Consider the following 18865-nt stretch of genomic DNA (forward strand, 5'->3'; position numbering starts at 1 on the left):
AAACTATGAAAATCACAAGGTAAATCATCATATCATGTGTAGTTGTTGTGTATTCAACCTTTTTGGAATTTGGGTTGTAAGTATTTACTAAGGTAATATAATAGTATAAAACTAAGTTTAAATTAAATTATGAACAGTCATTAAAAACAAAGAAATAAATTAAAGAGTGGTTCATATATTGTTGTTTGATTGATATTTACAACAAAACAGTCACTTCAAGGTATAATGCTCGGGTTTTGACCATGAAGCACATTTGACCGTTCATGCAAACAGATGCATGGCCACATTTTCCATCAGACACTAGACCTCTTCTTCTGATCGCTTCTCAGTTCCTTCGGTCAAGCACGGTGTAAAATGGAGTAATGGAGCATGCGCTCAATTAAGCGTGTAAGCATTTGAAAGCACCAGTGTATCAGTTAAACAGCTTTTGAGTACCAAATTAAGTAAATACTTGGTACTACCAGTATTACAAAACACTGATATTGTTAAATCTTTAATTTGTTGCCAAAGAACTGCAACTTTTGACACACCTACCAGTAGTATAGCTTGCCTTATGTAAAGGAGTGGTGTGGCGTATGCACACTGTAAAAAGTAAAAGACACTCAAGGCACCATTTGTGGTTACTCAGCTACAACACTGGCGAAACCCATTAGAAAACCTTTTGAAACTATTGAAAAGATCCTTAAATATCATATTTATTTACTCTTGTTGAGCAATGTAATAACGATTGGTTGCATTCATCCGTATATTTAAAAATGTCCTCAAAAACAAGGGGAAAAGATGTATACAAACACACTGTGATGCACCATGTTTGAAGTTGTCATGAGAAACTACCACGTAGACAGTAACCTGTTACGTCACCATTCGGCTCTCAGATCAGTGGAAAAGTGTGGCCGGTTTACAATAGGCTCCAAATTGCCCTGGCCATGAACGGTTCAGTACGAGAACCATTGCAATTTCGGTGGAAAATTGCTATTAGAGAACTGAAAGGGTGTCTAGAGAATCTCCACAGGGTTCCACCAGTGAGGCAGCTGCAGAACCCCAAATGGTATCACAAGTATCTTTTAATCTTTACAGTGAGTGCTTAATGCTCAGGGCTTGTAATCTAAAGGTTGCTTGATCAATTCCCACAAGGATCGAGTCATGAGCCACTGAGACAGTTCCAATTTAATAGGATGATATATTAGCATCATTTTTGGCCACTGAAACAGATGAATAACCTGCTCATCTCTGCTGAGTGTCTATCTTTCATGTGCTTCCATTCCTAGAGAGGGGCTGGATTAAGTAGGGTTGGGAACCGAGAACTGTTTTTTTATTCAGAACTGGTTACATTCTTTAAAAAAATACTGGAAGTGTATAATCTTCATAATTTTCAGTTCTTTTAACAGTTCGTCTATATGCAATTTTTCAACGATGTGGATGGAACACTGATTGTGTTTCCAGCAGTGCATTTCAGCAGCAGTTTTGTTGTTTTGTAATAAGTGGATAATAATATTTATGATGAAGGATAGTAATAATTATATTTAGAACTCCAGTGAGAAACACAAAACTCCATAAGATGTTGGTTAATGGAAAAAAATAACCTTGGGATAAACTAGGCTCACTGTGGGAGCCAGTTCCCCTCTGGCTAAACAGCATGAACATAATGTGTCCTGGATTAACTGCAGAAGTTCACATGGATGCATTGTCCTTTGTTAGTTGGCTGATAAAGACCTTTCTTTGCAATAAATTGATAGTCAATTAATTCCATTTTAATAGTGTAGTTCATCATTAGACCAAGGTGATGCAGGTAGAGATCAGTGAACTGCGTCCAGTTCAACCGGCAGTGCATTTCAGTGAGGTCTATCCTAAATCCAAGGTTCAGGCAATGACATATGAATTATCCCATGTCTTATGGTTGGAGTTGGCATCAATTCATCCCCTGAAGTCCATCATAATAGACTGAAGTGATGTCTGGCTGGCATCAGCTGTATTCAGTTGTCAGCACTCAGAGACATGTAGCAATGGAGTCCGACACCCAGCAGGATCGTAGCTGGATCTGGCCAGTTCTGGTAACCTCAAGATATGAATCCAGACGTTGAGACAGGGAAATAAATAGTGTAGATGCCATAACCTTTTTTGCAGAGATATAGATCCTGATATATGTTTCTGGTTTCGGTTGAGCTAACTAAAGCAGCCTAATTGTGAGTTGGTGGATTCTCCTACTGATCAATGCCCCCTTGTTTTAATGATCTTGACCTTATGCACTATTTGTTACAGAGGCAGACGCAGGCAGACGAGGAGTGGGGATCTAGATTCGGCTTTATTGAAAATAATAAGACAAACAAGGCTTTAGCAAACAAAACATCCACGAGGGGATACAAAAGATATAAACAAAGGAAAACATCCACGACGGGCTAAGGCAGGAACACAGACCAGAAACTACAAGACTTTAACATATACCTTTAAACATTGACATAGGAACATCTAAACATTCACATTTGAAACATTCACATTCAACAACCGACAAAGACTGCACAAACAACAGGGCTTAAGTACACAGGGATAATGATGATCAAACGACATGCAGGTGAGAACAATGAAGTGCATAGGCAGTGATGAGGGCAGGGAATTATGGGAAGTGTAGTTTATGAAAGTGCAGACAACAGGGGATCGTGACAATATGCTGACTAGTAAAATGAAACCATTTCTCCATTTCATGACTGCCAGCCGTTTATTCTTATAACTTTAATTGCTTAATGTTATAATATAGCGTATGCTGTGGGTGCTTAAGTGTGACATGATACTACATTTGTGTACCAAAATATGGCTGAGAATCACCAACGGTAATTTCAATTTACTAATACATTTAATATTTTTTAGCAGACAACTATGGTAATGATTAAGTCCACAGTAGGTAAATTAGCCATGACTAGTCCATTATTCACCTGTCACCTTCATTATTCTTATATTGGTTATCTTTTATTGTAATTGTCTCAAAGTAGCTTTACTGACAAGCAAACATGAGACTCTTTCATAAATGAATATCAGTTTTAGCAAGAATCGATTAGGTTGTTCATTAGTCATTATATTTGCATTATACATTTAACTCATTATACACCCATATACATTTAGCTTGTGGTGTTGTTGACTAGAACTGAGCCAGACTGTTTATATACAGTATACCATTCATGTGCATGAGTGTAAACACAGGACTGCACATGTCCATGGTGAATTATTGCCTTGTCACTTCCTTTTCCACCTGTCATCTTTCATAGTGCTAAGCCGCATGTTAAATAAATTATTTTGCCAAACGATTTGGCACTCAGTGTGCCTGAACTTTTTGTCAAGAGAATTGCAGTGTCCCCATAGAGACTGCTTACTTTGAGTCAAACTTTCACTTTGCTTTTCAATTGGAGGGCACCTGAGCTTGGAGAACAAATCACTTAAAGTATTTGTGCAGAACCATGTCCTGTAATGCTCTCAACACTCAGATGCCCTTGGTTGCTGGAATTTCATTCCAAGCATTTCATTCCATCAACTGTTTTTATAATTAGGTCTGTTCTTTCTCTAGTGTCTGATTCCACTAAGGCTGTCAAGGTATTCGATATGTATGGTTTATAAATTATAACCTATCCTTGTTATAAGAAAATATTTACCTTCATAGGGTTAAAATGATTGTGTTTGAGGCTATCAGCAGTGTTTGTTATTTCAGTGCTCATTCTACTGATGGTAAAACTGGCAGTCAAATGGACCACTGGGATCTGGGCCTAACAAAATCCTTTTGCAGTGGCAGAAAGAAGGTGAACTGTGGTATCTATCTCATGGGTATGCCGCTATGTGCACCCTGCCAAACTTTGAGTATTTCCTCTTCCGACACCACCATAACTGCTTACTCTCTTTTTTCCATTGCTAGTTATTGTGGAGGAGCACTGCTTGAGCAACATGTTTGAGCTCTAGGGGTCACAGTGCAGTCACACTATTCTCCCTGGGTTTACGGCTTTTTAATAAACTTCAACAACATTTTCTATCTATGTGCCGCAAGCCTGAGGGAACAGAGGAAGTGAGAGTTTAACGACATGGAAACCTAAGCCCGCGGACGGGCCCTTAAATGTACAAAATAAAAGTATGCGATAAACAAAACTGCTGTGTGTTACATTGGTACACATGCCACATATCTTTGGAAAGCTACATTTCTTGATTTTCTATTGATATAAACCATTTTAAGATACAATCACAACAGCAGGTACAATCTATATCTTTGTCAGACCACCAACATATAAACAACCAATAACAAAATTTAGGCAACTCACCTATGATGCCTCATAGTTGTACACTGAGCCATAACTTCCTGACAAAAACCGTGTTGTTTCATTGTCAAATGTCCAAATGATCAAATCAAGTAAAATGTTTAGTCCAAATCACATTATTACATCAATAAATATCCACAGACTCTTGTTGCATCATTTCGAAGCACCTGGCAGCTGTGCCTAATCTTTCACATATAATCGGTACTAACTTCAGTTCAGATGTAAACATTTCCTATATCCAGTATCAAAATGGAAGCACGCACTCTGACCTTTCGATTGACACCTCATTTGACCCAATAGGAGCTTCCATGTCCTGTCCAAAGCCTTCAATACCCAACCACAGTCTGTGTCGAATGTAAGGGCATACCCACTTTCCTTTGTTTACTGATCAAACCAATTACATCGAAGAGTGGAAATGACTGACGCATCGTATAGCCAATGAAATTCTGAAAACAGTGATATGCGGCTTTAGTGGATTAATTAGAGCACGATTCTGTTATGCGTGTGCGCAAACTATAATCTCCTTTACCCACTGTTTTGCGCCTCCGTGCGTAAAGCCATTGGAGAGTTGTTTTGGAACTGTTTACACATTTGGCGATTTAAATATGGTGAAACGGACGCGAAAACAGGATTTTCACCTCAGGATGTGATATAAGAAGGCATTCATTGTGAAAATTCTGAGTTTGGAGATGAAATTTCTGAAAACAATACGGATGATTTGGAGGCAGAGGAAATATGGAGAGATGAGACATTGCTCTGGACAAGTAAGTGTTTTCTTGTGTTTTATAACATATATTACTGTATATTCCGCATAAATAAGCTTTAGTTTGAATAATGAATACACATTTTGTAATAACCCTTTGTCGTGTGTTTCCTCAGTGAGTGTTTGAACCGTTTGTGCGTGTTTTTAGTTCATTGTTTGTTTCAGATCTATTGACATGCTATATAGATGTTTTGTATATTTACTGTAAATATATATTTATATATATATATATAAATGGACACGAATATATATATATATATATATATATATATATATATATAAATCAATAAATATAAGTTGAAAATAAGAATATATGTTGTGTTTGAGAGTCTATTTGATACAATGTGGGTAGGTGGGGGAGGGTAGGCCCATCTATTTGTTACAATGCTGAATTGATGGGGGAGGTGTAGGCCCATCTCTTTGTTCCATAGTACATTGGCAAAGTATACAGTATTTACAGTAAATATACATACAATAATACATATTTACACACTCGAAAAGAAAAACTATATATATATATATATATAGAATACAGAAAAGATGGAAAAGTTGTGTCTAGCTTTCTAAATTACATTTATTTATTCTCCCCACTCAGCAAGCGGCCACATAAAGTGGAGCAGCAGGACAGCACCTCATCAAGAGAGGAGGGCTTTCAGAGAGACCCTTGCTGACAGAGTTGGGGTCTCAATCCACAGCCAGACCCGTATCTCCTGCTCCACGAAGAGCACATCACAGGCCGTTGCACATCACCAAATCTTGCACCGCTGGTCGTCTGAAGTGCAGGCAGTGTCATGCAAAGACACCAGTGAAGTACTCTTCCTGTGTTGTGCCTATGTGCTTTGTACACAAATGTGACTGCTACAATGACTGGCATGTTGCTAGAAACATGTAAAATTTTATAATGGTTTGTAAATACTTTGTGTAAAAATTCATGTAAATAGTTTGTTGTGTATTTTTATATAAACAAATTGTCCACCATAGCACTAGTTTTGACTCTTTTATATGCACAACATTTAGTTTCAAGAAGGAAAAGGCACTCTAATGTGTTTATGCATCAGTTACTCTGTGTCAGCAAAACTAATAGTGGATCTGGATATGGAATATGATAGCTCTAAATGTCATCTTTCATTAGAGCCCAAAATTATGACTGTACGTTGAAGCGTTCAAAAGTAGTAGCCTTTTTGTCCTAGGTTACCAAAGTGTCCTTTTGGAGTATCCAAAAGGCACTTTTGTAAAACGCCTGGGTGTACCCTTAGAAAAACATGTGTAAAATATTCATTTTTTATGGTATTGTTATAACATTTGAACTTGGACTAGGTAAGGATTCATGCTGTGATCCCATTGTGTTCTCAAGCTAATAGCTACAAATTATAGTCATCTGCAGGCATCTGTATGCAAAAAAAATTTCAGGCGAAAAAAAAAAACTTCTATTTCATTGTGTTCAAACTTCTATTACTCAGAATCAGTAGCACTTACAGTAATTCTGTCTGCTGGGGAAAAAACTTCAGAGTGTCCCCTTTCAAATGTGACCAAAACCATGCATGTACTCCAAACGGTTCAAGAACAGCTTTAAATTTACTTTGGGTATGCCTTGATTAGGCGTTTTAGGCTAATTTTACAGGATTGGGAAGAGGATATAGAACCGTATCTTAAATAAAATACTGAGTGAGGCAAAATTGTCATGCCAATATCTAAATTCAATGAAAATGTATGACCCTTTGGCTCCTAAAACCACTAAAGCCGTGGGCTGAAACTGAAAAACTAGCCAAAAATAAAATATACAGTACATCTAAAGAAAATGTTCATTGCAGTAACATCGTTTGGTGGTTTGATGTTTTTACCTAATGTTAAAGTGTAAGTTCATGCAAAAATTATTTCAATAGTTTTTACCCTCATGTCAGACAGCCTCACTCACCATTCACCTTTCATTGCAAAAATGCTATAAAAGTGAATGGTGAAGGAGACTGTTAGCAAGTACATTCAGTAAGATAAACCTTGCATCATCTTATTGCAGTGAGGGTTACACTTTGGGAAAAGTCAAGTTTAGATGTCGACAACTAGAAGTGCAGGTGTATTTGTTAGAGCTGAACATTTTAGCTTAAAAGTAAGAGTTCAAGCAAGAAACCCAAAGGCACCATTAAATCAGGAGGGGAAGAAAATTGTCAGCACTAAGCCTTGCACAACTTTAGGTCACTCTTAATTCTCAGATCAATATGAGCTGTTACAATTTCACAGTTGGTCATGCTTCACTGTTTGACATTTGCGCCTTTAGTGCAGGGTGGGGGATTGTCTGAATGTGTGAGGCAGAACAGAAAGAAAGAGGTAGAGAGAGGCCTGTCGCCATGTGGGAGCTCACATTGACACCTCCAAAGCAAAGCTCCACTTGGCATGCAGTCAACGGTGTCCGCTGAAGAGTAGCTGCAAATGAGTCCATTCTATCTCACAGTTCCCCAGGTGGCAAAACAACCCCTTTCTTTACCTCTATCAGAGCATCCTAGAGTCCCTCAGACAGTGGTATACAAACCTTAACTTTGCCACTCTCAAAAGGGGGCATCATGTATAATTTTGTGGATCATGTATATGAATGCTCCCTTCAACACTTTTAGACACATCGTATCACTAGTGAGTGGGATGGCAGAGTACTGCAGAGTCATAGGTCTGTGTACCTGAATACAGTTCTTGACTGAAGCCCTTTGCTATTGCTCTGAAGTTATTTTACGTCCAGAGCATAAACCATGCAATTCCATGCTAAAAAAGATTTTACTAGAACTAAATTAATATTTAGGGTAATATTTAGGTAAGAATAGCATACCAAAATTTTAGTAGTCGTTACCAATGAAACTAATTTCAATATCACAGCAGAAATAGCTAGTATACCATTATACACACTCCTTTAGCCTATAAATAATGGGGTCCAAAGAAATTTTGTATTGTATTTGTATTGTATTGTATTGAAGTATTTGACCTTTTTGGAGGGCTCTCAGTGAGGACCATGTGGAGGGAAACTGAAAAGTGGTGGCAATTGTAAATTCTGTTCTTTGTGGAATTCTTTCTTATCTCTTTGTATATTTTTTATTTTCCCAAATATTTTATTTTGTTTGTTTGAATATGTGTGCGTTGTGTAATTTAGGCTTTGACCACAGGGATATTTGTTGAGGGATGGGGTGGGATTCGGGAGGGGGAAATATTGGGAGTAAAGTTGATTCTGTATGTATAAATTATGTTTTGTTTATTCCATTTGTCACATAAGAATCAATAAAAAATATTAATAGCAATAATGGGGTCCAAAAGTTTAAACCTCAAAAATGGCATAAAAGCAGCATGAAGTTAATGCCTTTATGTCCTTTTTGGAGCTTGAAAGTTTGCGCCCAACTGACTGAAATTGTAGGGGTATATTAACATCATATCCCCATCAAAATATCCTTTTTGTGTGCTGCAGAGGAGAGAAAGTCAAATGAGTTTGAGATGGCATAAGGGTGAGTAAACTATGCAGCCTTGTCTCAAAGAATTAACGTTACTCTATATACTGTACATTTTTGCAAACTGACTTGTAGGTGCCATTTTCGACATTTTCACCGCAGTTTCCTTATGAAATGACCACTAGAGGCACTACAACAACTGTGTGGTTTAATCCTTTTGATCTTATAAAAGCTTATTTTTCACTCTATTACTCATCCCCCACTATGCTATGATTTCAGAACACTTTTACTTTAATGCATGATTTGAAAAACAAAACATATTAACACTTGTATTACAGAACCACTTACATATACAGACCTATTCCTATGTCATTAGCTTACTTGGTAGCTTACCTATTAAAGTGTTGTCCTTTGAGCTCAATGGCCGTGGTACAAATCCATTCAAAGATGCACGAAAGTGAAAGTAATATAGAAGTGGCACATAATGATGTGGTTGCTTCAGTTAATGTGTGTGTTTTGTTTTGTTTGTTTGTTTGTTTTTTGCATTTTAAAACACTATCGGTTAGGGTTAGGTGTTGGTTAAGGGTAAGGATGTCTGTTTTGTTAAACTCTCATTTATCTTTTCTGACAATATTGGTCAGGTTTAGGGTAAAGTTTTAGGTTAGTGAGGTAAGTTTTACTTATTAAAACCTCCATCTAAATTCAACTTAAAAACCTTGTCTGATTACAACCTTATTTAGATCGGTTTTGGCACCCCCCCACCCCCTCCCGCTGGACATTTCATTTGAAAACTGCAGCCAAACGTGTCATGAAGCTTGTAATTTCAGTTTTGCAAAATTGTTACAATGCTCCCGTAAATTTCACGAGACCAGGCTGAAATTATGAGACAATTATAATTTTGAGTGAACTATTCTTTACAACCCCAATTCGAAAAAATTGGGACAGTATGAAAAATGCTAATAAAACATAGTTAGTGATTTGTAAATTACTTTCACCTTTGCTATATTGAAAGCACTGCAACTACACAGTATATTATGTTTTACCTTGTGAATTGTTTTTAATGTACAGTCATTTCAACTCAAATGATTGCAACATGCTCCAAAAAAGTTGCGACAGGAGCAATTTAATACTAATAACAATTTTATGAGTTGAAATAACAAGACGATGTGAAACAGGAGATGTTAAACTGGTGAGGCAATCGTGTCATAGTATACAGTGAGCCTCCAAAAACAGCCAAGTCCTTCAAGAGCAAGGATCATTCGAGACTTGTCAATTTGCCAACATATACTTCAGCAAATAATCCAGCACTTTGAGAACAATGGATTTTGGGCATTTCACCCTCTACAGTGCACAATGTAGTTAAAAGATTCGAGGAATCTGGTCAAATCTCAGTGCGTAATGGGCAAGACGAAAACCACTCTAAATGCACGTGATCTCTGATCCCTCAGACATCTCTGTCTTAAAAAACACAAGTGCATGGCTGTGTAAGCAGAGAGTGTGGGTGCTAGACTGGCCTGCCTGCAGTTCTGACCTGTCTCCAATTGAGAATGTGTGTCACATTATGAAGTGCAATAGATGGCAATGAAGACCCCTTACAATTGCTGAAGACCTGCATAATGGATGAATGTGGGAAAATTCCATTTTCTAAACTTAACAAACGTGTGTCCTCAATGCCCAAATGCTTAATAGGCTAAGTGTTATTAGAAGAAATGGTGATGTTTCACAGTGGTGAACAATGTCCCAAAATGTTTGGAGTGTGTTGTAATCATAAAAACAAAAATAAAAAACTATGAAAATCACAAGGTAAATCATCATATCATGTGTAGTTGTTGTGTATTCAACCTTTTTGGAATTTGGGTTGTAAGTATTTACTAAGGTAATATAATAGTATAAAACTAAGTTTAAATTAAATTATGAACAGTCATTAAAAACAAAGAAATAAATTAAAGAGTGGTTCATATATTGTTGTTTGATTGATATTTACAACAAAACAGTCACTTCAAGGTATAATGCTCGGGTTTTGACCATGAAGCACATTTGACCGTTCATGCAAACAGATGCATGGCCACATTTTCCATCAGACACTAGACCTCTTCTTCTGATCGCTTCTCAGTTCCTTCGGTCAAGCACGGTGTAAAATGGAGTAATGGAGCATGCGCTCAATTAAGCGTGTAAGCATTTGAAAGCACCAGTGTATCAGTTAAACAGCTTTTGAGTACCAAATTAAGTAAATACTTGGTACTACCAGTATTACAAAACACTGATATTGTTAAATCTTTAATTTGTTGCCAAAGAACTGCAACTTTTGACACACCTACCAGTAGTATAGCTTGCCTTATGTAAAGGAGTGGTGTGGCGTATGCACACTGTAAAAAGTAAAAGACACTCAAGGCACCATTTGTGGTTACTCAGCTACAACACTGGCTGAAACCCATTAGAAAACCTTTTGAAACTATTGAAAAGATCCTTAAATATCATATTTATTTACTCTTGTTGAGCAATGTAATAACGATTGGTTGCATTCATCCGTATATTTAAAAATGTCCTCAAAAACAAGGGGAAAAGATGTATACAAACACACTGTGATGCACCATGTTTGAAGTTGTCATGAGAAACTACCACGTAGACAGTAACCTGTTACGTCACCATTCGGCTCTCAGATCAGTGGAAAAGTGTGGCCGGTTTACAATAGGCTCCAAATTGCCCTGGCCATGAACGGTTCAGTACGAGAACCATTGCAATTTCGGTGGAAAATTGCTATTAGAGAACTGAAAGGGTGTCTAGAGAATCTCCACAGGGTTCCACCAGTGAGGCAGCTGCAGAACCCCAAATGGTATCACAAGTATCTTTTAATCTTTACAGTGAGTGCTTAATGCTCAGGGCTTGTAATCTAAAGGTTGCTTGATCAATTCCCACAAGGATCGAGTCATGAGCCATCAACCCCTTGAGGGTCACTGTCCCTGTAATAAAGTTCATGGCACAATTCTATAGCGTCATCACATGGCCCTTGTCTTGAGGTGATTAATAAAGTTTCTAAATTGTATTCTAAAGCATGTGAAATTAATGCTCATGGCTGAATCAACAGGTTATGATGGTGGACAAACTGCCCTGCAGCAAGGAACCTTGATAATCTGTCTCTAATATGGGTCCTACCTATTGGCTGTTTACCCCTCGCTTTGCCATTTTATTCAGCAACACATCTATCACCTGGGTAAAATGCTTTTCACCCTGGGGAGTGAACAGACGATTTGTTGCTATGCACTGATGAAGGCTGTGCATGTGTGATGAGCATCCTGTCATGGAAAAGTTATGTATTTCTGAAACTTAGAGTAAAGAACATACTACAGAGATTACAGAGATCTACATATATTATTAAATGCATTAATTGTCCCAGCCTTGGGTTTTCTCCTCTGCATTGTTTTGTAGAGTTGCAGTAAAGAGTTACAGTAGGTAATGTAGGTAAGAAACAACCCTAAGGTAGTAGAAATCATTATTCATATTGGAAACAGCAAAGGCTTTTGTGCATGCTTAAGAGAGAGCACACCCAAGGATATTCCTTAAAGCAATACATTGTTTATCTTGTTGTATGATTCCCAACAAGGTGGTCTCAGTGAGGGAAAGCACAAAATATAATAGACACCTCACAATCAAGTGTCAATCCTGGCTGTTTTGCTCTCTGTAGGATTTTGAATGTATAATGAAGGTAAAACAAAAAATACCTCTCTTCAATTGTTTGCCTCATCCCCCCAGTGAGGCCATTTCACCCCACTTCACGTGCCCAGAAAGCAGCAGGGCTCTGAGTCAGCCATGCTGAGATCAATAGAGAGGTGGGAAGAGAAAATTACTTCCCTCTCCTGCTGGAACGTAGATTGACTTTTCACATCTTCATTTGGAGCTGTGCAATGTGGTTTCAATGGCTGGCAGCAGAGGCAAGCGACACAGCATCTGATTCTTGTGGATGAATGGCACATTTCAGATGGAGTAATTTCTGTTGGGAGAAAGGCAGGTTGGACTACACAATTGGGAAAGGCCATTGTGGAAGTGGTAGCTTGCTATCAGTCAGATAGATTCGGAATTATAGGGGGAGCTTGTTGCTTAAGCATCTGCTGAAGAGAGACATTCAATAATAAGTAAGAACAAAGGCAAAAAGATGGGTGCTATCATGCATGCCTTGTCTGAAACCAAACTTGTGCCCTGCCATCTCAGCCTGGTCTCATAAAAATTATGTGATTTTGGCAAAATATTTGCAAAGTGAGATTAGCCTACATGGTTCCTTACTCACATTGCAGCAGTTCTAAGGTGAAATGTCCACTGTGTGATGCTGTGCATTGCAAGTGCAATACTAGGTGAATCTGTCAGTTAAAATTGTTATTTGTAGTTAGCTCTATGATACAAGCATTCAAATGTATTGCTTTAATAAAAGTGTTTAAATGTCATATGGTTGTATGAGAAACAGGGCAAAAAGCCAGTGTTTATGAACTCTTACAGTTTCATTTTCTGTTAAAGCATGATTTCCCGGCATGCTGCATTTAGCCTGGGACAACATTGCAATGATTTTCACAAACACTGAATGTACCGCAATTAGTTTAGGAAGCAGGAAGTGATTGGCTAATGTTGGTTGAATTCTATTCAGAGATTTTTGACCAGTATATACCACCAGCCCAGCTATGAGATGGCAGCGGGTCCATTGAGAATGTGCGAGCCCTACAGTTAATCATAATTTATTGCCATGATAATTACATTTTAATGTTAGTCATGCACTAATTGACCCCTGAGGTTTTGCCACATGGAATCACTGATGGAAAGGAGAGGATAATGTTTGCAAAAAATGTATCCAATACACATATGCTTAGACATATTTCAGGAGGACATAATGATTTGACGTTATAAACATTTAGTGCCAGTTTGATCCTCTTGCGCGCATTGTTGAGCAGCCTAATAAAATCATTTCCCTGTGTCTCACAGGCTCCATCCTCAAATTACACGAGACTCAATGATTAGTGGGCTGAAGCACAGGTCTTCCCAGATATGCTCAGCTCTGGATAAACCCAAACTAATGAGACCCATGGGATTATTCTCCCTGTCGATTTCATACAGGAATGTGTTTCTTAAATGTAGCTTACTTAGATATTTCTGGTTTGAGCACCAGGTGCTCTAGCCTTCAGACAGAGGTGAATTGAAGATACCCTCTACCCTCTACCAGGCCCATGTCAATAAAGGTGACATCTCAAATGGGTATTTCTTTTCCTGGGAATACCTCTTTTTGCTGTATTATGTGTCTGTCCTCTGAAGTTCTGTCCAAAAAGGGCACATGGATACCTTTTAGGCCCTGTTTACACCTGGTATTAAGATGTGTTTTTGGCAATCTGATCACAAGCAGACAGGCGAGACACATTGCCATTTACACATGGTCATAAAATGCGTCTCTTTTGACCACTTGTGTTCAGAATTCAAGGGGAGGTTGTTTGATTTCATGATGACATACACTATTAATTACTGTCATTTATTACTTTATAATAAAGCGTAATAAAAGAAGACAAATAGAGCAAAAATGTATCGCACTAAACACATTATAATATCAGATGTAAATGGAGCTTCCAACAACGGAACCAGCAGCAGTTCAGAGGCAAGTAAACTATATGGTTAAGCAAGATGAACCTTTCTGAATAGATCTACATACTGATCATGACAGAACAATTTGTAATGCTTATTTCTGAATTTTGGCATTATCTGAATAGACAAACCCCTGTTTTATATAAGGCAAACCTTTGATTTAATTCTATATTGTTATATATACTATAAACTGATGCAGTACACACTGTAGGGCAGAACGATTACTCAAAATAAAATCTAAATTGCGATATGAAGAAGTGCAATTTTTAGAAACCGCAAGGTCTGCGATTTAAATAAATAGTGTTTACGAGCTGTGCTTACTGTATGTGCACAGCTCTGTTCTTTGTATTACACAAACTCAAAGCATGTGAGGCTAATGAGCTGGGTGCATTTTATTTACAGTGCTCTAGATTCACTAATTGCACATTTTTGTAGTTCCAAATATGTTTGGCTGCTGAAAGTTAGCATCCAAATCTAAAGTAACCTTTGAAAACTGTTTTTGTTTTAACTGACGAGTGGATGAGAGCATTTCTCTGCAGTTAAAAGCCATGGTCAACTCAGCTACAAACAAATGTCTTCCTTTTGCATTTAGACAAAATAAAGGTTTAAAGGGTTAGTTCACCCAAACATTTTACTCAGCCTCATGCCATCCAAGATTTGTATGAAAGATTTTTAGTAGATTATTTCAGCTGTTTTGGTCCATAAAATGCAAGTGTATGGGTGCCAAAATTTTAAATGCTCCGAAATCTACATAAGAGCAACATAAAAGTACTCCAGATGACTCAATTTCAAAGTCAATTTCCAATTCACTTTCCCATTCTTCTTCTGTTTTCGGTGATTCACATTCTTTATGCATATCGCCCCCTGTCGGGAGCAGAATTTATGATAAAAAATGACTTCTCACCCACACCTATCATATTGTGTCTGAACAAATGAATTTAACTACTGGAGTCGTATGGATTACTTTTATGCTCCCTTTACGTGAAGTAAGTAAAAAGGAGGTTGAGTAAATGATGAGAGAAATTTTTATAACTATTGTAAATTAGTACATGGAATAAATATGCTACTATTTCCATAATAATTTCTTAATAATAAATTATTATTGTGTTCCAGAACTTAATAATGAATAGTTTATAATGATAACAGATACTGTACAATGTGAAGGTGATGTAAATAATTTTCCCCTTTATGTTTCACTGTATTTTTTTTTTTTAAATTGTATTATTTAGTCTGGTTCTTTTTAAGAGGACTGTGAAAAACCTTTTCTTTAACAGCATTTCTATTGGCAGTAGAGCATGTTTGCCCATGACTTAATTTTGTTTAAAAGGAAATGCTTGCTAGATTTTTTTTAAATATCAATAATCATATCACAGATCAAATCGTAATATTTATAAAATGCCCCCTGCATTGAATATTGCCATTTCTAGCAAGAATTCTAACCATTTTGCTTGTTTTGTTTTGTTAAGTGCCAGACACCTTCACCCAGCATACTTAAAAAAAAAAAGAAAAAAAAAAAGGCATTGAAAGCCTTTCTTACTAACAGATAAATGTGAAGGAAACCAGAAGAGTGTGGTTTTACAAGCAGAATGTTATATTCTCATATCTACACTCTCAGAGAGTTGGCAGAGAATGTTTTGCAGATGAAGACATGACTTGTTGTCCTAGTTTCAGAGGTTGCTACATTCTTTTAATATTCACACTGGACTGCAGTGACTTCGAAGCATAACTATTCTATTTGTGAGCATCCCAAATTTGTAAAACAGAGTATATGATTAAATGCCTTTTTTAAGACTTTCTAATGAATATTTGGATCACCTAGCATTGAGTTAGGTGGTCTTGGTCCACCACTATAAACTTGGAGTTATTGCTTTAGACCTGTGAACCTTCTCTGCTACCTTAACATCTTGCTTAAATGAACCACTGGGGCTAAAAGCAGCCAGCAGTTAAGCCACTTTACAGTGGCAGCATGCAGTTCATTTAGCAGCAGCCATTATGTCTCTGAGCATGCTGTGACTGCATCAAATGAGAGATTTATGCTGCGATAATGACAACTTATGTCTGGGATTTTTAAATAAATGACATTAGCCCACGTAGAGGCACTTAAAGAGTCTGACATTAAGTATGAAGTCCTCCTTTGCGAGATCACCACACACAAATCAGGTCAAAATGTATTTCACAGTGCTTTAGGGATAAATATAAAAAAAAATGTCTTGATGCGTTACCTAGACTTGTGATGACATTTCAACTATTGGTGCATTTACGGAATATTTGTAATTTGTTTGTTATTGTGAGTGGTGTGTATGTGTGATTTGTCTGGGAAGTATTTCATCCTTTATGTTATTATAGCACCAACCAATTATAGCATAATAAGATATCAGTTTCAAGCATGATGAAATCCTGCAGAGCTAGTAAATCAACATCTTATGTTAGTAGCATAATGGAGCTCCCATTATCATACCTGTCAACATTTGGGTAACATTTGGGTAACATTTGGGTACCATTTGGGGGCGGCTGTGATGGGTGTGAAATACGGGAGACTCCCGAGTGTTGACAGGTATGCCCATAATGCTAATTCAACATACTTAAAATCTGAACACACATCCATCGCCAGTACATTTTCATCAAACATGCATAATAAAATTGATCTTTGCTTCAGTTCCTATCAGAGTTGTAGAGTAAGCAGAGAAAATCTAATTTCTTTAGGTGTTTTAATTGCAGATGCACATATTTGATTGGAACACTTAACTTTAGAGTGATTTAAATAAATTTTAAGTAAGAGATTTATTTATTTTTATAAAAAAAAAAAACAACAATAAGAAATGGCATGATTATGAGTTAGCTTGGGGGCTGGATAAGATTATTATAAAAACAAAAACAATCCAAGACAACATGAATGTAACTGAGGTGGCAGAAATGAACTCAATTTACTTAAAACATATGTGTTGAAAATTAATATTATTTCAAGAATTTATCTGCTTATAACAGAGTGCCTTTCAAAAAGCATATGTCAGCAATGTAAGGGGCTTTCACAGAGAAAATGACAAGGGAGGAGTGTACAATGCCAATATCCATCACTTTCATTCCCTGATTAATTAGTTTTAATTTATCCTTGAAAGTAAGTCAACGATAACGCAACGAACAAATAAAAGCCGATTACAATTCTCTCCCTCATAGCACAGAGACTCAAAACATGGGGAAAGCCCATGCATATTGCACTGCATGTGAAAGTTAATTTGGCTACTGTTACAAGTTGTTTATATCATACCCTTGTCATGCATCTGCTGTTAAAAAGAAAACCAGCATGACATTCACTCCATAACACCATTTTACTACACTGGCTTTCTTCCTCTTCAAAGGGCCGAGGTCACATTATCAGCCATCACACATCTATGAAAATCAAATGGGTTTGGAACAACATGAGAATGAATAAATACATTTTTCTTCTTTAAGCAAACACCTTAAATGGTTCAAGCAAACTGAGCAGCACATCTACATTTTTGCACTTTACCCTGATTTAATTTTGGCCTTCAGCAGCTTCAATGTCTGCATGTCTTGTGCGCATGTATTGAATTAAGGATCTAAAGTTCAAATAACATTTTTTAAAAGCAACCTGAGTGTGTGTGTTTGGCTTCAGAGAGCAAACATTTGTGTTGTTCTCCATTTGCTTCTTTAACTCTTTCATATTACCTAATAATTTACTAATTTATTTATATACATTTTATATAGCCTAGGCCTATTCAATTTTACTTATTACATATATTTTAATTGTTCCTATTTCTGTATAATCTTACGTTTTGTGCTGAATTGTCTTCACAAAAAGAGTAGTCTCCATTTCAAGGTCTTCAATTTCACAGGATGATGCTGTGAAGCAGTAATCTTCCATTGTCTTTGCTTAGTATAATAACACTGGAGTTTGTGCTAGTCAGACGAAGTCAGACTGAGAATCAAGAATGACGCAACTACAATTATTCAACAAACTCTGCTCATTTTTACCATCACTTTGTCTCCTGCCTTCTGATATATTCCTCTGCAGCCTTTGCCTGTTCTTGAGCTGGTAGAGGAGTTAATAGTAGAGATGCGCGAGACTAGTCGACTAAATGGACTAGTCATTTAATATTTTTCTTCATTAAACTGTTCAACGTTTTTGTACATTTACGTTTGGCTTTATATTTTTATAGAGGCTGTGCTTAAATTACTGTCATATTAATGTTACACATTTTAAATATAATTAATAATACAAATATTATTTAAAAAGTAAATATCTGTAGCAGATACAAAGTTTCATTTCACCTCCAAAACGCTGGCTTGAAAGTCCCTATGGATGTTTTCACATTTGAGTCTTCTTTAAATCTGTGTGTGCTTCTAAGTTATTTTCCCGCTGAGCGGGCGTTTTTGTCACAAATCAATAACCCTCTCCGAACCACATTCAGCACGGAAGAAACAAAACCCATGCAGATTGTGCATGCTCATCTGATGACAGATGAGGGAGAATGCAGCATGAAGCAATGTCTGTGTTGTATATGTCCAGCCTGACTGCAATATATAGCAACTTGTCCCTTACAGCCAGCTCAATCATCTAAACCGGCAGTGAGTAACGTCATGATTCCACTGTATACATCTTCCTGCATTAAACATAATCACCACTCAAGCAATGATTGATTCAGGTGCCGCAGGCAATTTTATTGATGAGGAAAAGGTTTGAGATACCACTAATTCCTTGTGAATCTCGTTTGGCAGTGACATTATTAGATGGACGCCCTCTGGGGACTAGCCACGTTCAT

This window comes from Xyrauchen texanus, chromosome 30, assembly GCF_025860055.1.
Source record: "Xyrauchen texanus isolate HMW12.3.18 chromosome 30, RBS_HiC_50CHRs, whole genome shotgun sequence".
Lineage (NCBI taxonomy): Eukaryota > Metazoa > Chordata > Actinopteri > Cypriniformes > Catostomidae > Xyrauchen > Xyrauchen texanus.